We start from the raw sequence: 18,381 nt of genomic DNA on the forward strand, positions 1-18,381 counted from the left end.
ATCTATCTATCTATCTATCTATCTATCTATCTATCTATCTATCTATCTATCTATCCATCTATCTAATCTATCTATTTATCTATCAGCAGCTAGGTACTGCGGTTGATAGAGCAGTTGGCTTGGAGTCAGCAAGACTCATCTTCTTGAGTTCAAATGTGGCCTCAGACACTTACTTGCTGTGTGATGACCCTTGGGCAAATCACTTCACCCTGTTTGCCTCAGTTCTTCAGCTATAAAATGAGCTGGAGAAGGAAATGGCAAACAACTGCAGTATCTCTGCCAAGAAAATTTTAAATGGGATCACAAAGAGATGGATGTAACTGAAACAACTTAATAACAAAAATCTATTACACACACATATATAGTTAATGTGCCATACCCAACATATAGCAACTGTATCATACTTATGTATATGACATTCATGAATATATCATACATAACATACATATACATGTAAAGTGCTTTGCAAACCTTAAAGCAGTATAGAAATATCAACTATTGTTTTCGTTGTTTTTGTTTGGTATTGTTGTTTTTGTTCATTGACATGTGGAACTTTATGTGAGAAAGCTCCTTTTACAGATACAGAAGAATTGCTGGAGGCATTTAAAAGTTAAGTGAATTACTAAGAGTTATACAGCTAGTAAGTAGGACAGGCAATTCTTTAGGGATTTTTGGAGTGAGCTCATATTAGGTACCTATTTTTAAATTTTCAGTGTAAGCATTTACATATCATATATTGGGAAATGCTACATGTCAGGTTTTGGTTATTGCTTTTTTGATTGTTTAGACTTTAGAAAGTGATGGAGAAAATGTTAATAATGCAGATGATAATCAAAATTTGTTGTCAATATAATTTTTTTTTCAGAACTGGTTGTTAGACATTTACCGCACATCTCTTCAGGATTTGAATCTATGTCTTCTTAATTCCAATGTCAGTTTTCTTTGTTCCACACTGCCTATTAATTCCTATCATCATCTTTGTTGGAAGAAGTCACTGTAGTGATGAATTCATAGCTCCTTGATACCTTGACAAATACTTTAGACATAACAAATGAGAAAGATAAATTGTAGCATCTAAATCAAAAGTATATAAATTAAAATAAACTCTTGGATGCCAGAGATAGTTATACTAGTAATACTAAAATCATCAATAATTCAAATGTCTAGATAGGAATAATTAATGTTGAGGGGATTATGGCAAGATGACACACTAATGGTGACCACTTATTGTGGAACTATGAATTTCAGCTGTTCTGGAAAGCAATTTGAAGTTATCCTAAGAAATTGATTAACATTCCCATACTCTTTGACACAGGAGATAGCACTGCTTGACATGTGTCCCAAAGAGGTCAATGATGAAATAAAAAAAAAAACTCGATAAAGAACAGAACATTAATAGCAACAATTTTTGTAGTAGCAAAGAACTGGGGGAAAACAGTAGATATCCATCAAATGAGGAGTGGTGATACAAATTTAGGTATGAGTATTTAATGGACTGTGCTGTAAGAAATGATAACTATAATCAATATGGAGAAGCATGGGAAGACATAATGCTGTGATATGAACTAAGAAGAACTAGAAAAACTGTATGCAAACAATAACCATGACAATGAAGATGGAAAGAATAACAATTATTGCAACTGGATGTTGTGAAAGTATAATGATCGGGCTTAGTTGCAAAGAAGACATTATGAGAAAGCACTTCCCTCTTCTTTGCAAAAATGGGGTGCATGAAATTGGAACTTTGCTTATTTGTTCAGACTTTTTGAGCTGCTATTTGGCTTTATAGAATTTATTTTCCCTTATTTTCATTGTTCATTAAGAGGGACTACTCTTTGAGACAGAGATGGATACATTGGAATCTCTGTGTTATATTTAAAATGGATGATATCAAAATCTGTTTGCAAAAGAAAAAAATGATAAATATGGTAGATACAGAAAAGTTTGTAAAGATTTATATGAACAGAAGCAAAGTGGAAGCAGAACTAGAACAATATCTACCTTGACTGTATCTGTGTAAATGGAAACAACCACCACAAAATAATTAAAGCATGATACTACAAAATTTCCATAATAAAACTTAGTCCCAAAGGAGATATAAGAGAATCCTTGATCCTTTCTTCTTTGCAGAAATATACTGCTATAGAACTATGGTTGTGGAACAAATGAATATGAAGTTGGACTTGGTTGATATGTTGCTTAATTTAGCTGGACTGTTTTTTTTTTCTTTTCTTGTCTTTTCTTCTCTTTCCTTTTGTTGTTACAAGGAATGAATCTCTGAAAAGAGTAGAAAGAGTGTGTCTTGTTGGAAAATGACAGTGATACAAAAAGAGAATAGACAAATAAAAATAAAGATTCAAGTACCCTAAAATGATAGACTGGGCATTTATGTCACTGTTTTTTTCTCATCCATAAAATGGTGACAATATTAGCACCTATCTCCCAGGGTTGTTTTGAGGATTGTAAAGAACTTAGTAGCACAGTGTCTAGCACAGAGTAAGAACCATACAAATTTTAGGTATTATTATTATTATTACTAATAGTACATAATATTTACTTTCATCAGTCATATATTAATTTATTTCTAGCTGATGTTCAAAAAGAATTTATTATTTATCTTTGGGTTTTATGGCTTTTTCCTCATTGTCCACTATATTTGTTCACATGTCCACTATATTTGCAAGCACTATCTTAATGTTAATAGAGAGATGTAGAAATTAGAGTTCTAAGGTGACTAGGGATTGGAAGGAGAGTATATATCTTTCAGGTTATTAGAGTCTATCACAAAATTTATCTCTGCCTGAATATGTCAGACCCAAAAAGGAACTAAATGTGAAACAATCCAAAATTACAAATGTCAACCATTACTGAATTCACATTCAAGAGTTTATATGCTTACTCTATTGTCCAGGAATATATTCTCCAACATACTGTTCACTTGCACAAAAAAAGAAGATAAATTCAAGGTAAAACTTTGAAGAGTTCCGTATGGAAATCCCTGTGCCAACTTTTTTTTTAAGTGGTCCAGTGACAATGACTGCATGACAATAAAACATAGATTGACTACATTTGGGAATCATAGAAACATTTAACTTTAAGAACATCTTTTTAGTTGGGAATGTTATAAGCATTTTCTCTCTATAGCTCAAACACAGATATTTCAAACTTTGTATTTATTATATTTCCTTGACTTTATTGGCATTACTGATTAAAGTTGGTGATAGATTTGTTTTGTTTTGTTTTGATTAGACCTCTAGATATTGGAAAACAGTTAAATTAAAAACATTTTTTTAAAATTACATTTACATGAGAAGTTGGATAGAGATCAAATGAAATAAGTTTATGTTCTCTTCAAGATGATGTTTTTGATGTTACATTGTTCCTTTATATTGTCAAAAAAAACTATTGCTTCAAAATTTATATTAAGTTCCATTATATGGACCATCTGGTCCTAAATTTTTGAAGATTTATGATATGGAATTTACATTTAGTATAATAGATTGTATTAAGTAATTAATGGATTTACTTTTTTCCTTCTTCCTCCCTCTCCCCTTAAAATTATTTAAACCTTAAATTTCATACTGGTAATTATTTATTCCGTAGGTTCTTAATATTTGATGGTAGTCCAATTCAAAAAATATTGATCAAACATCCACTGTGTGCAAGTTCTTCACATAATGCTTGCCAACTGACCTGAATTAGCAAAGCATAAGCTCTGATCAGTCCATCAAGCTGCCAGATCATTAACATTGTACCAATAATATATTTTCTGATTTAGCCTTGCTACGGTGTACTTTGTGATCTGAAATTGATCCAAACAACAGCAACTATATTTGACTCCAAATTTTGTGCTACCACCCATTCTAAGGTTGGAAATGATGTAACTTCCATTTCCTTTCAAAATCCAATATTTTTATTCATGCCAATTTTTTAAAAAATCTATTGCTTGCCAAGCCAATCTTTACTCAGAATGGTACCTTTGTCTTGTCTAATGACTGTTTGCAAATCTCCTACCATGGACAAGACAAATTTTCAAGGTAGATGATTTTGAAAACTGCTTGAATTTTATACTGTGAATTATGTAAAAACTTTGAACTTTGGAAGGAAATATAAGTTGCAAGCAATTTCCTGTATTCATGTGGTTATATCATTATGATTAGAAGAAGCGAGTCTTAGGTCTGGGGTTGGAGTTAGTATTAACCAGAATTTAATAATCTTGAGACTAATGGCATAAACCCAATAGAATATAAGCTCTTGAGGGTGAAGACTTTTGAATGTGTCTTTGATTCCCCAGTACTTAGTATAATGTCTTACATATGACAAGCATTTAAAAATATATATGGAATCTGCTTCTGGAATTAAAGTTTTGAGGGCTTCTCCACCATTGACTTGGCCATCTATATGACCCTGGGTAAGTCACCTAACCTCTGTTTGCCTCAGTTTCCTTGTATGTAAATTGGAGATAATAAAAGCATCTACCTTTCAGGATTATTTTGAGGATAAAGAGATACTATTTGTTTCTTTAATAAAATTATTTATTTTTAACTTTTTAAAAATTTTGAGTTTCTATTTAAGAGATATGTGGGGAGGGGGAAAGATGTTCAGATGTGCAAGAAATTGATGCCAGTTTAGGAACAAGGAAGTGGTAGTAGTTTGACTTATGGTAGAATATGAGTAGAGTAGTGTGAAATAAATTTGAAAAGGTAGATTAAAGCTAGGTTGTGAAGGACATTAAGTGAAAAGGTAAAGGGGGAGCTGCTCTTTTTCAAATTGGAGAGAATAGAGGATGGACATAGGAAATCTCTTTCCAGATCCTCCTCCATTTACGCAGTCCCAACCAGCTGATGAAATCAAACTGAAACGATCGTTTCCTCAGATCATTTCTTACCTATGCTGTGAGACTTCATCATACCCTACACTGTGTAACTTTATCCCCCTTTTCAGATTAATTGTATTTGTGGTCTCTTCAATCAGATTGTGAACTCCTTAATGTCAGGGGCTGTCTTATCCTTTGCTTTGTGTCTCCAGGGTTTAGCACATTGCCTGGAAGTAGCAGGCGTTTAATAAATACTTATTCACTGACTCTGACTTTAAGGAGTGTGTATATTTTTTCTTTAGGCAATGTGGTACCATTGACGATTTATGAGTGGAAGATAGGGAGAAGGGAGGGAGACATGATCAAACTTATCCATTAAGCACATTACTTCAGTAATTGTGTGAAAAATGAATTAGAAAGGGAAGAGACTGCAGATTAATTAGAAGGTAATCATTCTGGTCCACACAAGAGGCAACATGAGCTTAAACTATGGTGGTAGAAATGGCAGTGGAGAGAAAAATATTATGAAATAGTCAGTTTCAAAAAGTGATTAGTGAAAATATAATAGGATCATAGATTTAGAGTTGGAAGGACAGCTGAGAGGTCAGTTAATTTGAGCTTCTCATTTTAAAGATAAGAAAACCGAGTCTCAGAAAAGTCAAGAACCTTGTCAAAGGTCACACAATTATTAAGTGACAGGTGAGATTTGAATCCAGGTCCTCTGTCTCTAAGCATGGAGTTTTTTTCCAAACTACATTATGTTAAGATATATTAATAAAATCTTATGTTGAAATTTAGAGTAAAGATAACTAGAAGAATATTCAATCAACCAGAATAGGAGAGTTAAGGGTCACATTTTTGTGAAACCATTTTATTGTAGGAAAAAAAAATCATTAAAGAAGTGAGTACAACCCAATTACACTTAAATAGCTGCTCTCGTCCTTGAACTAATAAGAACTACTGATGCTATAGTGAAGACCCCGCAGGGAAGAAATTAAGATCATTCTCTGTATAGCGACTACTGGAATTCTGCTGCCCTCCCCTGTGCACCCACCTCTAGCAAAATGCAATTTAGCAGCAGAATGTGAAAAGGAGAAATTCTCCACTTTAATTCAATACTTGTGTGCATATGACAATGCTTTTACTTATGTATCATGGTTATTGTCTCTCTTCAAATGAGTCTTTTTTTAAAATCTAGATTTTCACTGCAATTGTTACATATATATATATATATATATATATGTATGTGTGTATGTATGTATGTATGTATTTAGGCAATTGGGGTTAAGTGATTTGTCCAGGGTCACACAGCGTAGTAAGTATCCAGTGTTTTGTCTGTGATTGGATCTCAGGTCCTCCTGACTTCAGGGCCGGTGCTTTACCCACTGCGCCACCTAGCTGCTCCTATAGAAATATTTTCACGGAAAACCACAAACTATTTTATTTAAGTCACTTTGTCCTCAAGTAATGTAAGAGAATCTAATTAAAGAGGAAATGTATTTCAAAACAAAACAAAAAAGTCATCTATATGCATATATACCTGTATATGTATATATGTGTACATACATGTACGTATTATATATATATATACAAACTTTTCATTTAGCCTTTTTCTTTTGCAGCATACACTTGCTCACATATATATATATATACAAACTTTTTTATTTAGCCTTTTTCTTTTGCAGCATACACTTGCTCACATATATATATATATATGGTAGCACAGTTGGTTAGAGTGCAAGGCTTGGAATCAGGAAGACTAGTGGTGTGACCTTGACTAAGTCACTTAACCTTGTTTGCCTCAGTTTCCTCATTTGTAAAATGAACTAAAGAAGGAAATGGCAAACCCCTCAAATATCTTTGTCAAGAAAACCCCAAATGGGATCACAAAGAGTTGGACACAACTGAAATGAACAACAACAAAAATGTGTATTTATGTATATATATGCATATACCTGACTTTTTGTTTCTTTTGCAACATACACTTGCCCTTTAATTAGAATATATGTCTTTGTGTATATGCATGTGTATATGTATATATGTGTGTATATGTGTAAATGTGTATATAAGTGTGTGTGTATGTATGTGTGTTGGAGAGAGAGAGAGAGAGAGAGAGAAAGAGAGAGAGAGAAAATATATCCTTCAGATGCCCCCCCCCCCCCTGTCTGCTTTCTTTGCAGAATGCTCATTGCCACTCCTGGTGATCACATGAAAGCTTGAAAGATACCTCTGGTCAAGTATGAGACATTGCTTGGTTAAGTACTCTAATTGTCTGCTGAATCAGAATGTCATGGATATATTAAAACAGAAATTCATACCTCAACTAACCCTCTTCATTCTCTCTGTGCAGCAGTGACCACCTCTGATACATCCAGAAGGTTGAGTACCCCAGCCACAAACCAAATTTAGCCTAGGCAAACCTGCTCCAGAAACACGGCTGCTTACATTTTATGCCTCCTTTTATTTGATCTAGACCCTTGTGAGAATTCAAAAGACATGGAGGTCTACTGTCATAGCTACATCTCCCACCAAGATGATGGTGGTGGCACCTGTTGGAGAAGCAGTAACTGATGGCAAGTCCTAGTGGCTACATCTGGCAATTCAACAACCACTAGGGAACAGAGTACCTAAGCATCAAGTGGAATGGCATAGAACCAAGTTAAGAGTCAGAAAAGGAAAAAAAAAAAAGGAGAGGAAGAAGCTAATGGAAAGAAAATGAAGCTTGGCACTTGACCAAAATGTGCTCAGTAGAGGTGAAACATGAAATGGCTAATTTGCAGCCTTGCAAAAACCGTTTTAGGTTGCAATGAGGCTTGCATATTAGCCTCTCAAATGACTGTGCTGGTAGTAGTAAATTACTGAATTCAGTCTTCATCTTTCAGTAATGTCCTCTATGATTCTTTTGTGCTTAGCATGCCCTTCTCTGTGTGGGAATAAAACATCTTTTTTTTAAACTTGTGGGTTATTTTTTTGTTTTTGTTTTGTTTCATTTTTTGGTGAGGAAGAGAACCTTAGACTAGAATGTAGCACTAGTACACTGTGTGTAATGGCAAAATCAAGGATATGACTACATTTGTATGTAGCTGAGGTCAGGAAGAATAAGTCATGGGAAGAGAGTAGGTTAAGAAACTGAATGATAAAGGTGCTTGAGGGAGAGTAAATATGTATGTTGATGGATTGTGTGTCTACGTTGGGGATTGTGTTATTATTATTTTAAATTTAGCTTAGTTTACAAAAACTATATAACAATGCAGGTTGACCTTTACAGGTCACTTTTGGTGTGACTTTTGGCAAGCCAGGATACTTTCCAACTCTTTTCCTTTAAAACAAATTTTATTAACCCATCTTATATGTTTATTGTGAGAAAAATGTTTTGTAAACCTTAAAACCCATATTAGAATGGGCTACCTTGGGAAATAGTGAATTACTCACACACTAGAGGTCTTTAATAAAAGGATATAATGATTAATTCTCAAGCATGTCATAGAAGGGTGCTATGTTTCAGTAGAAGTTGGAATAAATGACCATAGTATCATAGAATTAGATCTCCAAGGGACTTCAGAAGTCATCTAGTTCAAAGGCCTTATTTTACAAATCAGAAAGTTAAGATAAAAAGATGTTAAACAACTTACCCAAGATCACACAGGCAGCCGCAAACATCAGAAATGATACTTGAATATAGCTCCTTTGATATGAAGTGAGACTGTGGGACCCTGGGCAAATCACTTAACCCCATTGCCTAGCCAAAATAAAATAAAATAAAAAAATTAAATCTAAAAAATTAAAATTAAATTGATATGAAGTGAGAGCTCATTCCTTTCTACCATGTTGACTAGCTGGCAGCCACATGGAACATTGAAAACCACCTGGCCTGGAGTCAGGAAGATCTGAGTACAAATTAGGCCTAATACACACACTAGCTCTGTGATTCTTGCCGAGACATTTACTCTCTGTCTGCTTTAGTTTCCTTAAATGTAAAATGGGTATCATAATAGTACCTACTTCATAAAGTTGTTGTAAGAATCAAATGAGATGATGTTTTCAAAGTGCTTAGCATAATTCCTGGTACATAGTAATTGCTCAATTAATGCTTGTTGTCTCCTCACCACCCAGAAGCACACTTCCTGATATCATTAGTCCCTTCCAACTGTGAGATTTTATGAGTCTTTGATTCATGGTACAGTATTGCATTACTTTACAGAGTCAGCAGATTTGGGTTACAATATTGCTTAACACTCTTCACTGTGACATACCTCCTTACTTTGAAATCAAGACTTTTGAGCTCTTATCCTGGCTTCAGTACTCACTAACTATGTAACCATGGAGCTCTGAGTTAGTCTCTTTGCTCCTTAATTTCATTGCCTACAAAAGATAGGTATTTCCTACCCTACCTTCTTGGCAGGGACATATAATGTGATACACTATATGTGAAAGTCATTTACAGAAATATGTAAATCAAAACTCTTACTAAAATAAAGTCCTTTTTGATAAGATGTCAGAAAGCCATGGTTTTTGTCAAATGATCAGAAGGCATTAAATCACCACCATAAGTGCAGTATGCCATTTTTTGAAATCCTATATAATTCTTACCATAAAAGCAGGTAAAAATATCAAAAGGCATATATTGAAAGAGAGACAAAAATATGCTGAAATGACTGACAAGGTGACACTTATATCCTTGATTTTACATCTTCTATACATGAGTCAGTAAGAAGTAAAGTATGCATTATATCTAAAAGCAGTCCAATACAATTTAATTAATCTTGGCCTAAATAATATCTCTAATTAAGCAAAGTCATTCCAAGTCCATATAAGGGTGAAAATGGAAAGAAAACTACAAACAGAAAAAAATTTAAAAGATTTACCAAAGAAAAGAACCCAAAATACATTTTAGCTAGCTTTTCCCCCATCAAGAATGGTTACTCTTGTTGTTCAGTTGTTTTTCAGTCATGTTCAACTCTTCATGACCCTCTCTGGGTCTTTCTTGTCAAAGATATTGAGTGGTTTGCCATTCCTTCTCCAGCTCATTTTATAGATGAGGAAACTGAGACAAACAGGGTTAAGGGACTTGTCCAAGGTCACACACCTAGTATTTATCTGAGGGCATATTTAAACTCAGGAAGATGAGTCTTCTAACTACAGAATTGGCATTCTATTTGCTGAGCCACCTACCTGCCTCAAAGTGGATAATAGGAATGGTGGAGCCACTATATTTGGACCCTAATAGCACAGTATCATATCTGCTTGTAGAGTAGATAGAAAGTAGCAGAAAATAGCTAAGGGAAATAAAGAGAAAGAACAGTTGGATTGGACCATGTGTACATAGACAAAGGGGATCCATTCTGGAGACAATAAAATTATGAGGATCATAAGGGACTTAAATGCAAGGTATATGGAGAAAAAGAAGATAGCAAAGGTGTGGAAAAATATTAGAAGTTATTAAGACCCTCCTTCTAAAAAAAAAGGTACCTGAAGGAGTGTCAGTAACTACTAACCCTGTATGTCTACTCTTCCATATATACAAAATCTTAATGAAAGCTTTTTATACACAAATCAAGGACATCCTCAAGAAGGAAAGAAAAAGTAAATGTTTGCAATTGACATTCAACAATGGACAATATCGTTATCATTTTTCAGTTAACTGAAAGATATAGAGGGTAAAATCCCAATATGCTCATTATTTATAGTTTACTAGGAAGAATTTGACTCAGTAAAACAAAATGTCACCTTACAAGCAACAAAGTATTACCAGTCTTTGAGATCATTCAAGAATCCTTGGAAGAGATAGTAACAGAAGTAATTCTGTTCAATGACCCTTTGGTAATAAAACTCAGGCAATGCACAAAGTAAGGAGATAATTGTTCAATAAAAGTATGCACCGTTGTGATGGAGGAGATCCAGCCAAAGTCCAAGCCAAGAAAGGATTTCATACAGATTGTGATATCCTCCAGTTGCTCTTCTCTGAGATGTGATTACGCTGATCACATCAAACTCCAGAACATTGCAGAGCCTCCTCCAAGAGCTCCGTAAACCCTCAAAGGTGTTTGGCCTATTTATCCATATGGGAAAGACCAAGTAGATAATGAGTATATATTATCCAGATTTCAACATATATTTGCATGGACAGCCCATAGAACTTGTCTAAGGGATGCATATCTGTAGCATACAGTTGAGAAGGGCCAAGAGTTCTACAGAAGGTGAAGAGCAGTGTGGGTTGCTTGTAAACAATTGCAAACTCTTCTACTGATGAAACCAAAGGTCCATCTTTTAGATACTAACATTTTGCTGGTTTAACTATATAGTGATGAGACATGGAATAGCATTGCATTGAAAGAACTAAAAATAAACATGTAGAAAGAAGTGAAGAAATGAATATATGAACAGGCTGCAACATATAATCCACAAGTGACTCCAAAGAACAACATGAGGAAAGGGCATCATCTGGAATCATAGGATAAAAGTTTAAGAGATGAAAGAGATCTTAGAAACTATATAGTTCAAATCCCTCATTTTGCAAATGATGAAACTGAAGTCTAGAGAGCTAAAATGAATTGTCAAAAGAACTACATTGGGGGCAGCTAGGTGGCTCAGTAGATAGAGCACTGACCCTGGAATCAGGAGGACCTGAGTTCAAATCCAGCCTCAGATGCATAACACTTGTTAGCTGTGTGACCCTGGGCAAGTCACTTAACCCCACTGCCTAGCCAAAAAACAAACAAACAAACAAAACAAACAAAAAAACCCTGCATAATGTAGGAAGAATATGAGCTGGCAAACTGGCAAAAGCAGGTCAACAAGAAAAAATTCCCTCCACCAATGCAAGACATTGGCAGCAACTTTGCAACTTAAAGCCTTAAAGAGTTCTCTGGGGGCACTGAGAAGTTAAAGCAACTTGTCCAGGGTATGTAGTGGAAGCATGATTTGAATTCCAGTCTTCCTGACCATGAAGACATCTCTTTATCTACTATGCCTTTACGCTTCTCTAAACTAGGCATTTGTAATAAGTCTTTTTAATTGCTGAGACATGAAAATAGCTGAAAACTACAGAATTCTGATGAGTTTCTCTAAATGAGAACAATTCAAACCTAGGAAGGTTATTTAAAAAATTCACACCTCAGAATCACAATTCCCATTAAGAGTCACCAGGCAATCTCGGATGCCATTTATAACACATGATAACACAGCAGTAAATCCAACTCTGTGGCTTTAAATAGCTTTCCTCTTCCTCCCTTCCCCCACCAGGGTTAGGAAACACATTTCATATTCTTTCTTACCACCAGGTATGTGGGTTTCATCACTGCGGAGATAAAGCCACAATTGGTACTTACATAATTAGCAGAAGAGTGGGTCAGCAGCAGTGGGATGGTTTCAACTTTCATCATTCCAGAGTAACATTCCAATCCTAATTGAGGTCCCATGGTTGTCAGCAGCTTGCATGATCAAGTTTTTAAATCTTTTGCCTGCCTTCACTGTGCTATCTTTGGTCTGGTTCCACTGTCTCTCAGGGATTAGCAACATGCACACTCCCCGTCTAACAGCTTTACTTGTCTCTTGGCAGCATTGGGCTTTGAACTTAATACTACAGGAGATCAGGCCTTCTATTGCTAGCCTTTTTATTTGGAAAATTCTTGTTAATTGATTGTAATTCTGCCTTAGACTTGAGATTATTTTGGTTTTTTTTTTAATTTAGTTTACAAGGAAGACCTTTTGGGGTGCTTTGGAGCCTCATACATATGAGTCATCCAGCTTGCTAGGAGTCTTTTCCAGCTTAGTTGGGGGCTGTATCCTTCATCTACCTCCTCCATGGGCCGTTAAGAGGAAAAGGCTTGGCAAACCATAAAGCACTATATAAATGTGAGTTATTGTTATTATTTCTGTGAGTTCTTGAGAGGAAGGGGCAACACCAACTGGAATTCTGACAGCTGGCAGTGGTTTCACCATCACTTACGTTATTCCTCACTTGGATCTCTCTTCTTTCAAAAGTTTCTCAAGTTCAGGGCTGCTGCAGTGAAAAAGCATCAGTTGTAGAAATTTTACATCTCATCAGTCATGAGCTCGCTTAGCATAGGGATGAGGTGTGACTATAAAGTAAGAATTAAAAGCTCATATAATGTTAAGAGTGGAAGGGACCTTAGGGATCATCCCGTGCAACCCTCCCATATTATACATGACAATACTGAAGCCCAGGGCAAACGAATGACTGGACCGAAGACATAGAGAATTTTGTAGCAGAGCTGAACCCAGGTCTTCTGACCTCAAAGCCATTAACACATTCATTGCCTCTTCAAATGGTTTTTCAGTTGTTAAATATTACAAAATATGTACTGCCAAGTATGTATTTTTGTTCCAACGTATTATCCAGTTCCTCACACAATGTAAGGCACTCATAAATGCTTATTGATTGTCCCCTCCGACATAGTCATTTCAGGATGTATTCCAACAATACTACTGTTCAGAGCCACAACTGAGGAGATTTCCCCTTTTAGCGAAAACAGTTGTGGAGAGATGACAGATGGTAGGACAACCACAGGTGAAGCTGCACTAAGAGCAGGGGTGGTCTGACTTTTATTATAAAAGGGGCTGGGGGCAGGAAGGCAGAACCCTTGAGAGGCACATCAGAAAGTTGGAACCATGGAGGGAGTGGCTTGGGGATATCTGCACTACAGAGTGGAATTGGCCAAGGGAGTAGTGTGAAGCCAGGGCATGGGGACAATGCTCATCATGGTGAGAATGTGGCCCTTCCTGAGGAGGAAGTACACCCCGCTTTTCAAATTCTAGATGTTGGTGCCCTAAAGCAAAGTCCCATTTGCCTCATGCTGGTTATCTCTCCACTAATGCTTAAAATATTCTTGGGACCACTCTTTAAAAATGTTCTACAGACATTTTAGTATTTTCTTTTCAATTTCTCTCCTCAATGGTGGCAAATTCCTTGAAAGTTTATTTGATTTCTGAAAACAGGAAAGAGTCATTTAAAATGAAGTCAAATGAATGATATGAGTAACCAAGCTGGGTAAGATTGTTCTCTGTGGACCTAAAGTAATGAGGCAGGGCTCATATATGAACTCCAAAGGTAACTTCTGAAAATCAGTTCTAACAATGTTCTGAATCCTGGAATACAAATATGGCTTCCCCAATTGAGTACTCTAAGAGATGACACTGATTTAAATGACGTTTCATTATGTACATCACAAGCTAGTCTCACCCTTTTTCAGTTACATCTCATACGGCTGCAGAAAACTGACCCTGCTCCTTCCTGGCTGTATGACCTTGTTCTAGTTACTGTATCTCTTTTGGATGCAGTTATAAAATGAGGGTCATTTCCTACTCCAATGCCGTGCTTCTTTATACAGCCCAATGCTCACCTGGTACTGACCCTTTGACTTCACTACCCCAATTGCTATTCTGTACCTGACTTTACCTGGCTTCCAATTTAAATGCCACTACTACTTCTGACCCATTTCAGGAATCTGTATTTGACCTATACTTATTGACCTGGGCTTCTGTTTCAGACAAGGCTACCACCACTGTCCTTTTCAACTGAGATCTAGTCACTGACCTCTATTCTTCCTTTCCCTTACTTCCTTGCCCTGACTGCTCAGGAATAGTCTAGCTAAAACCTCTTCCTCAATTCCTCCTTCCATTTTCTTTTTTCTCCTACCCCTACTTCACCATCCTATCCTGCTGAAAACTCAGTCACTGACTAGGACATAAGATAAATGTAACTCTATTTGCTATAGGTTCCAACTTCACCCCTGACCAATAAAAGATTGTAAAGGGGGATTTAAAAAAAACATAATATAATCCCTATTTTTAAAAAGATTATAATCTACTTAAGGGGATATAACTCATAAAAATTTCAAAAAACAATAAATTATTTTTAAAAAGTTCCAGACAGTGGTAGGGATGTCCAAAAGCTATTTATGATTAATTATTAAATATTAATTGTAGTTGGCACTTATATAGTATTTTAAGGTTTTCAAAATTCTTTACAAATATTGTCTCATTTCATCCATACAAATACCCTGGAAGGTAGGTGCTGTTATTATTCCCATTTTGCAGATGAGAAAACTGAAGCAGACAAAGCTTAAGTGGTTTGCCCAGGATCACACAGCTAGTAAGTGTTTGAGGCCAAATTTAAATTCACATCTTCCCGACTCCAAGGCCAGCACTTTAGGGGGAAAAAGATATCACCTCATTATCATGGTCACGAAAATAACAGACTCTCAGATTTGGGATAGATCTCAGCAACTATATAGTCCATCTAAAATTTTGGAGGGCTAAATGAAGAGTTCTTAAGGAGGGTACCCAGGCCAACCATCTCTTTATTTTCTACCCAACCATAGAAATAATGACCCAAAGCTGGGAAAAATAGCTAACATGTTGTATGATGGAGTCAGTATCCGGTAATGATTCAACAGACTAGAATGTGAGGATGCATTTAATAAGATGGGATTTAAGGAGGAAAGCACCCCTCCCATCCCCGCTCTTTGACTTCCTTTTGTGGGTTGTCTTCCTTCATTAGATTATAAGCTCATTGAGGGGAGGAACTACCGTTCTTTTTCATATTTGTATCCCTTGCACTTGGCATAGTGCCAAGCACATAAGCACTTAATAAATGTTTATCAGCTGACTGACTAACTGCTAAAGAAACCCTTCTCACAATATACCAGACACATGGTCATTCAGCCTTTACTCAAGATCTCCAATGAAGGGGAAACCACTGCCACCTAAAACCACTCTTCCATTTTGGGATTGACCTTGTCATTACTGTATTTTGTTTTCCCTCACTGTGACTCTTTATAATTTCCACTGATTGCTTCTAGTTATTCTCCCTGGGGAAAACTAAATAAGTTTAAACCCCTCTTTCAAATGGCAGCACTTAAAATACTTGAAGACAGTTATATATCTCCCCTGATCTTCACTTCTCCAGGGTAAACTGTGGCACTTCTCAGTTATAATTAGTAAATCTGGCATTGGGCAAGCGCCTCAAATTGTGCCAGGGTCTAACAGCATGAAATGTGCCTTTCTATTGAGACAAATTCAATTCATTAGGGTAGGTGAGGGGGAAATAGAGACCTCAGGATTCTATGAAACAGCTATTGGAGAGGCAACTACTACAGGATGAATGAAGGTGAGACCAGACCCAGGGGAGCTGACCAGGGACAGTTGCCAGAGGGATTAAGTGCACCATCTTGTAGCTTCCTAATTTAACCAAATATTTTTTTTTAATCAAATAGATGCTAAGCTTATGTGTTTTACCAGCTAAAGAAGTACAAGTACAGTCAGTGCCCTTGGGCAAAGCTCTAGTCACCCTGCCCTAGTTATGGATTTGCCAGGTCCATTAAGTAATCATCATATGACCCTTTACCATTCTGGTCTTCCTCCTCTGGAAGCTTCCCTGCTTGTTAACGTCCGCACTAAAATGGGGCACAATATGTCAAATTTGTCCTGACCAAGAAAGATTACAGTAACAATATCACTTCAAGGATACTATAATCTCTTAAAACAGCCTCAGATTTCATTGCACTTTTGGACTGCCATATCGCACTATTGATTCTTATGCTTTCAGGCCACTAAAACTCCTAGATAGTTTTCAAATGTACTTGCAAAATTGCTTTCCTCCTTAAATCTCATCCTATTAAATGCATCCTGACATTTTAGTTTGTTGAATCATCACTGGAAGCTGACTCTGTCATCTGACATGTTGGCTATCTCTCCCAGGTTTGGGTCACTATGCATATTTAATAAGCATATGATCAATACCTTTCTTCAAACCCTTGTTAAAATGTTAAACATTACAGAGCACAGATCCTGGCAGGGTAGGGGTAGGGGTAGGGATGGGGTTGGGGCTGGGGGTAAAGAAAGAGTGGGAACAATTAAAGGACAACTATCAAGTTGAAGGGCAGATAGGTTGTGCAGTGGATGGAGTGCTGCCTGGAGTCAGGAAAACTCCTCTTTCTGAGTTCAAATCTGACCCCAGATACTTACTAGTCGTGTGACCCTGGGCAAATCATTTAACCCTGTTTACCTCAGTTTCCTCATCTGTAAAATGAGCTGGAGGAGGAAATGGTAAACCATACCAGTATCTTTGCCAAGAAAGCCCCAAATGAGACCATAAGAGTTGTATGTGACTGAAAAATGACCAAACAACACCAAGCTGAAGCTGAACAATTAATGACTAATCTTTGGGTCTAGTCATTCAAACAGTTCCCCAACCACCTGGTTCTACTATCTTATAGCCCACACATTTCCATTTGTTCCACAAGAATGAGAGATTATGTAAAATCTTATGTTTAAAATCTCAGTAAACTATTTTCAGCATTCCAGATTCTATATCTACCAGTGTATTTACACTATCAAAAAAGGAAACAAAGTTAGTTTCAACATGGCCTATTCTTGACTGAAGCCATGCTGGTTTCTTGTGATCACTACTTCCTCTTCTAAACATTCACTACCTTTTTCCTAGAGCTTGCTAAATTTTATGAAGTGTTGAAGTCAACACCTCTGTTTATAATGGAGGTGACATTAGACCTGAGTCATGAATACTAAATCGAGATTTAAACAGATGGAAAGTAGGTAATATTTCTCCTGTTTTCTAGTACAAAATATTTTGCTTTGGATAAGGCCCCAAACATCAATGATTAAGAAAATGATGAATAATAGCCTCACTGCTAAGGGCAAGGAAAGAAGACAAACACGATAAAAGCATAAAATGGAAAATGGGAAAGACTTCAGACATCAATTCCTCATTTTGCATCACATCAGCTTGCTAATAAGGACACAGTGGCCTAGGTATTGTAAATGACTTGCCTGAGGACACCCGGTTAGCCTATGACAAGCAAGTAGCTCAAACACATTTCTTGCGTTAAAGGCATTGCTCTTCTCAGTGAAATAAGCTAAAGCTCTATGTTGTTGCCTGGTGAATTATAACTGGACAGTATGACCTCGTAAATCTGATAACGTAGAAATTTTACCCTGTTGTCTCTAAGTAAGTTCCTTTTCTGAGTCAGATATTTTAGAATCTATTTTTTTAAGTGAATCAGTTATTATGAATGTATCTAGTGCTTTAAATTTCTTCTTCATAAATAACCCAAACAAGAACATCTGCTGAATGTTTAGGAGAAACTCTTTGTAGTGGTGGCAGTAAAGGCTCCTTTTGGACTAGTGACAAAGAGAGGGGGAGAATGACAGTGGAATGTTCTGCTGTTGATCTGTCCAGCCACAGGGGGTCATTCTAAGAGTACAGTTTGGCCAGTTCAGGAGGCAGCTCCCACCATATACTGATTATTTCCACTGAAAACTTAGTGCCCTGAATAGGAGCCTACATCTTTGCATCTACCTGTTCTCATTTGTGTTGTGGTATTGTCATTTTTTTTCTGGATTTAAAAGCCTTGAAAAATATTTTATCTAAAGCTTTCATCTTGAGATGGTGGGGGAGGGGACATGAAGCTGCCGAAATAAATTTTCTAGGAGTGAATCAACCTTAGTGGTTTCTTTCTTTCTTTCTTTCTTTCTTTCTTTCTTTCTTTCTTTCTTTCTTTCTTTCTTTCTTTCTTTCTTTCTTT

Source organism: Vombatus ursinus, unplaced genomic scaffold (genome assembly GCF_900497805.2).
Source record: "Vombatus ursinus unplaced genomic scaffold, bare-nosed wombat genome assembly UNPS02014784.1, whole genome shotgun sequence".
NCBI classification, from domain to species: Eukaryota; Metazoa; Chordata; class Mammalia; order Diprotodontia; family Vombatidae; genus Vombatus; species Vombatus ursinus.